Genomic DNA, 6,398 nt, shown 5'->3' on the forward strand with positions numbered 1-6,398 from the left:
GAGTTGTGCGAGGCGTTCTTCCATGATATCTCGATCGGTCATGTTATAACCCTATTTTCCACTTCATTATAGTGAAAGAAACCCAATATCAACTTACCTCAGTTGTTTAGCTTAAATAGATCCCCTTTTCACCTTTTCTTTTACTTATGTGAGATTTATCCCATGTTAAAAGGGTTAAATTACATAATTGAGAAATTTCTCATAATTTTTTTTCCAAAATATTATAATTATGAGATAACATTTATTTCATAATTGAGAAAAATCTCATAATTGTGGAAAATTTTTCTAGAGTTTGTCATTCCCAAGGAGATCAACTTGACCCACTTGTGTATGAGTTGGCTAGGGGTCCATTATTGTAGAAGTTTCCTAACTTCTCAATCCCCTAGGTGTCTAGATACATTCTCCTGGAGGATGAAATGAGCCTTTATAATATCACCAAGAGGGAATAGGGGAGAGGGGATCTAAAGTATAGCACAAGAGTTATATTTCCTTGGGAGAGGAGGCCATACTGGAAGTTGGATAAGAGCATCTCCTTTATAATTGAAGGTATACATTTGATTTACTTTCATTTGTATGGTTATTAAAAATATATGTTCCCTTCCTTACATGAATTTGTGTTCAATATGTTATATGATCGTATCTATTGATTTTGATCTAATGAGCTTCCGAGAAGATCAATTTTTTTCCTTGTTTAGTTGTGCTTGTGTGCGGGAATAGAGATCTGGTGTAGACGTGTTGGATCGCTCTGGTGGAGTGTAATATCTGCATCAAACTCAAAACCCTTCCCCGACATGTGAGGATTCCAAGTGTGATCTCTTATCTATAACATAGATTTGATTACATGTTGCATGCATGACAATTTGGATTGAGGGACCATTATTAGATCGCATTAGCCATTATATTTTGTTGTCTAGTGATCTCAATCGGTCATGAGATCACGGAGCAATAGCTCCCTGTATATTTAGCTGCAATAGGCCATGTCTGTAACTGCAGCAATCCACAAACTGGACACTATGTACTCCATCGACATTACAGCTTCATGCCCATAAACCAATCTGAATGGCATTTGTTCCGTCAACTTCTTACAAGTAGTTCTATACGCCCATAGAATAGCTTGTATGCGCACATCCCAATCATTTCGCTGCGCATTGCAAATATTTGTTAATGTTAAGGCATTTTCTAGGATTTTGTTAAATGCTTATATTGTGTCGTTTGCTTGAGGATGATATGGCATATGTTTTTGGTGATACATCTGGAATTCTTCAAGTAAAGCAGAAATTGTGTCATTTAATAAGTGTGAGCCTCTATCACTCATCGAGATCTTAGGGCAGCCAAACTAAGATAGGATATTTTCAAAAATAAACTTTGCAGTTGTAGTTGTGCTACAATCCTTTATAGGTTGCACCAAAACCCACCTAGTTAAATATTCAATTGATGTAATGATATATCTAGCCCCTGTCTTCTTTCCTAGCGGCTGAATTGGCCCCACAAAGTCAATTGCCCATTTATCAAACACTTGTAATGAGACCTGTGGGTTTAAGGGAAATGCATCCCTTCATGATGGTCTCCCCATTCTCTAACAGACATCACATGCCCTGCAATAGATGTTGGCATCCTTATGCACAGTTTCCCACCATATTCCTGCACGTAGGATCTTCCACGTACTTTCTCTTCCCACATAATTTCCTCCCGCAACTCCTCCATGTGCTTCAGCGAGGATGATTTTTTGTTCATACTCTAGGAAATACCTACACAATACATCATCAGACCCCATTTTATACAAATGTCCTGCAATAACAGAGAAATCTGTAGCCCAGACCACTAATTCTTTCTTTTGTTGTGTGGAATACCCTTGAGGGGCTATTCCACAAAGAGTTGTGCATCAGGAAATTCTTCCTCTAGCCTTGTAGGCTCATCACCATTCTCAACATGCAAGAGGTGGTCTGGTCCAACATTCAGTCACCCTAGCTTCACAATTACTTAAAAGTCGTATTCTTGAAAGAGTAGCAATTATCAACAGATTCTCCCCCCCCCCCCAACACAGGCTTGTTGACCAGGTACTTCAAAGCAGAATGGTCTTTGTACATCTTGAAGTGCGAACCCAACAAGTAGTGCCTGAATTTCTGTAATGCATATGATCCGAATTTAAATAGGAACACAACAAATTACAGATATAACCATAAATACAGAGATTCAATGGAAATAACATTATCTTTCATTAATATCAAATAATGAAATATGCTTACAAACAGAATGGAAATGAGACTAGCTCGGGCAATGGTAGCTTATCTCTGAGAAGATATGTGGTGGCTACATGCCTCTGAACTAATTTATAATGAGGCTCAAGGGCCTTTTTATTTTTGAACAATAAGAGAAAACCCTAAACAACCAAAACCCTAACCCAAGGAGATGTAACACCAAGAGTTTATGGGCCCTGTTGAGGTTAGTTGGGCAACCAACTTCCCGGAGTCATAACTTGGTCATATTATCTCTGTTGGGCGTGCATGATACCTCATTGGAAATATATCTCTGAGGAATACAACTGAAAATTCAATTTCAATAAATTATCTTTGAGGAATATTTCCAAAAAAAAGTTGTTTAGGGCCTCAAAACGGCTTCAGAAGTTCAGGACCCGAAAAATTGACAAAAATAGTAAATTGTGCTACAATTAAGGAAACTAGAAAATTGAAAGAAACAATGGTGGGGCTCCACATGGAATAGGTGGGTGGCCATCAATATCCACTTGGATCATTCCTCCCCCCTTAAGAAGCACTGGTCTCCATTGTGTTGAGTTCCTCCATGAGATGAGGGAACTTCTGCTAAACTTGGTCCCTAATGAACCATTTTCCTTGGTGTAGGAGTTGGTCGGCTTTGATAAATCAATACAGTTGGATCTTATGTTGTCGACTGTTCTTGATCTACATGTCCATGATCTGATCAGTTGAATCTTTTTCCATGCAGTCTAGATTTAACTCTCTTGGTGTGAGTTGTTCTGCAATGTCAGATGTGTCTAGTAATGGTGGAAAGTATGTCCAAAGGTGATCCACATTGAAAAATTGGTGCAGGCCAAGGAATGGGGAATGTTGTGCTCAAAATAATTATATCCCATAGCCTTGGTGATAGTGTGTGGCCCATATCGAAGCGAGCGAATATTGCGGTGGGGCCCCGCGAGGTGCTCCTTCCGCAAATGTAGCCAAACTTTGTCGCCCACCTAGACCTTGTGTGGCACCCGATGTTGATCATGTTGTTTCTTGTACTTAGCATTGGATTTGTCCAATATGTCGTGGACATGCTAGCATATGTGTTGAATGTGCTCAATGAAGTTATTTTCCTTGTCGGTTTTGGACTAGACATGAGCCGAATCTACTTGAGTCACTGCAAATGGTATGACCACATTAATGGGACATAGTGGATGGAATCCCAAACCCACCTAAAAAGGGTTGTAGCCAATTGAGTTGTGGAGAGCCCGATTGTAGTTGTGCTAGAAATAGGGGAGGCTCTAACCCCATGTGCATGGATTCTTTGAGTTGTACATGCGCAGAATGTGTACAATCATCCTATTGACGACCTCTGTCTAGCCATCAGTTTGGGGATGGAAAGTTGTGGACTTAGTGATCTTAGTGTCCAGCATCGACTAAAGACTGGACCAAAATGTACTAAGGAACCTGTTGTCCTGATTTGAGATGATAGACTGTGGGATCCCAAAGTGTACCCACACTTGTTCAAAGAAGAGTTTACCAATGGCTTTTGTTGTGATACTCTTCTTGCAGGCCGCCAGAATGGCCATCTTCGAGAATCTGTCGATGAGCACAAAAACACATTCGTCGTCATGATTAGTAGAAGGAAGGCCTGACATGTAATCCATGGAGATGGATTCCCAAGGCCGATTAGGGTTAGGAAGCAAAGCGGAGTATAGAGACCTTGCTTCTTGATGGTCAGTTTGACAATGGCGCAGGCAGTGCAGGATCTGATGTACTTCCCAACATCTTGTCGAAGATTCGGCCAATAGAAATACTTCTGCAGTATTGCCATCATTTTCTTGACCCCGAAATGCCCAACGGCCCGACTGTAGTGCACTTCCCAAATCATCTTGGCACGCTCACTTGAAGGAACACAAGGGTGTCCCAAGTGGCATAACAGAGCATCCTAGAGATGAAAATCTGGAACTTGCTGACCCTCCAAGAGCGTATGGTATGTGTGGCCAAATTATGGGTCACTTTTGTATAGAAGTGGCCAATCAGAAGTCCCGTGCCCACAAGAGTTGGGCACGGTGGTTAAGGCCATTATCGGTGGTTGGCTGAGGCAGTCTGCAACATTATTTGTGTTGCCCTTCTTGTACTTGATATTCAAATGGAATTGTTGCAGGTATGTGGACCACTTCTGATGGCAATCATTCTGCAACTTCCCTTGCATCTGTATGAACTACAGGGGTCATTGGTCTATGTGGATGATTTCTTCCTTCCCCAAAATGTAATGCTTCCATTGTCAGCGGGCCTGCACAATGGAATACATCTCTTTGTCATAAGTGGGATACTTCCGAACTGTGTCTAAAAGTGTCTCACTGTGATATGCCATTGGATGCCTATATTGAGTAAGGACTGTCCCAATAGCATAGTCAGAGGCATCTATCTCAATCTCAAATGGTTGTTGCAAGTATGTTAATGTGAGCATTGTTGGCATTATGATACAGGTGTTGTCCTTGATGGAAAATCACTCAGATGAAAGTTCACAGTGCATCAGGTCAATAGCAAAGGATTACAGATCAGACTCTAAAGAATGAAGAAAGAAGGTATATGCTGGTTCACTTTGTCCAAGGTGCGTTGTGGAGTACTAAAAAAGGTATGTTTTTTATTATTATTTCAGTATCTTTTCAGTAGAACTTGCAAACCTTTTTGCATCATGAACTTGGAAAACGATAAAGAATTATAACGAAACATGTGAGATTAATATGCAAAACTAAAACGCTGACAATTGTCATTTCCTTATGCAGGGAGGAGTGAAAACGAGAATTTGCTGTTCCAAAGGAAAGGACAAGAACGAGATAACCGTTGTCCCTTTGACAGGAGACCGAATGCAAACAAGGCAAAGAAAATCAAAGCGAATCGGCCCAGAAAAGGAGGTGGAGATACTAGCTCAGCGCAGGAGAGAAAAGAAATGATTGAGGATTAACGGTTCGGCGAATCCCTCAAGATCCTTGATCCTGAGGGATCGCTGTTTTATCTATTTTTGCACTTAGACATCTCCGTCGTCACCCTTATAAAAGGGACAACACTGTTAGCTCGAGAGAGTTAGACATGATTATGTTTTTATGTAATTTCTTTTAAGATCAAAACTTTGATCATCGAGTCTCGATAAGAACTGGTTTATTGTAATTTTGCTTTATGCATTAATACAAACTTGGTGATTACTTCATCTCTGAGTCTGGATTAACTTCAAGCGGTGTACCCCTGGAGGCTAAGGGCCCAGCCCTGGAGGACACTTGCTCCTGTATTATTACGTTGGTTTATGCGTGGTTTGCTTATCGTCGTTATTTGGTAATCTGATGTGTTTTATAAGTTTACATCACATGCTCTGTTATGTTTAATTCATTAAGGTTTCCACGGACATAACTATTGTGTTGACTCTGCATCATATTACTATTCTTTTCAGAGTTGATCTAATATTACTAGTCTTAACATAATACTATTACTATTCCATTACAGAGCTTTTGTGTTGTACATTCACGTTACGGAATTCATCTTGGGAGTTATGTTTTTTACGATTGTTGAATTGATGAACAATGCTATTCTATTTTGAAACACAGTCGTATTCCTTCTCACTGAGATTGATGCTTAGATCATATTACTATTTAAGTGTGTTGTGTGCGTATATGGTTTTCAGCGCTGTTCCATAGTTTATCAGTAATCGGTGTTGTTCCATTGGTGTGTGCTGTTCGATCTGCCTTAAGAGTGAAAGATTGTCGTTTGATTATGATTAATGCATTTGATTTGATAGATTAAGTTTGTTACTGCTTGTGAGACTTAGTTGTTGTTCTATTTCTTAGCTGCTGTTCCATTTAAGAATTGTTGTTCCATTACAGACTTGCTGTTCGATTTCTTATTTGTTGTTCCATTTTCTTATCTGTCGTTCCATTTACTGGCATTTGTTATTTTGGTGTGGGAGATGATCTAAGGCTGTAGTGAGCCTTGGCATTTACTGTCTGGCTCCCAGATCCACGATCTGTTCTCTGATTTCCTTTTCCATCAGTTTCCAAAGGGATGGGTTATCACTACTGAACCCTTGACTGATAAGTTTCTTAGTCTTTTGAGTGTGTGATTTACTCTTTTGAAGTAGTTAAGCCGTAGACAAGCATCCATTTACTCTTGTATTTCTGAACACTGTACTACTAGCATTACTCT

This window comes from Pinus tabuliformis, chromosome 7 (genome assembly GCF_031772625.1).
Source record: "Pinus tabuliformis cultivar Carrire ecotype Pingquan chromosome 7, CPIR1, whole genome shotgun sequence".
Classification (NCBI taxonomy): domain Eukaryota; kingdom Viridiplantae; phylum Streptophyta; class Pinopsida; order Pinales; family Pinaceae; genus Pinus; species Pinus tabuliformis.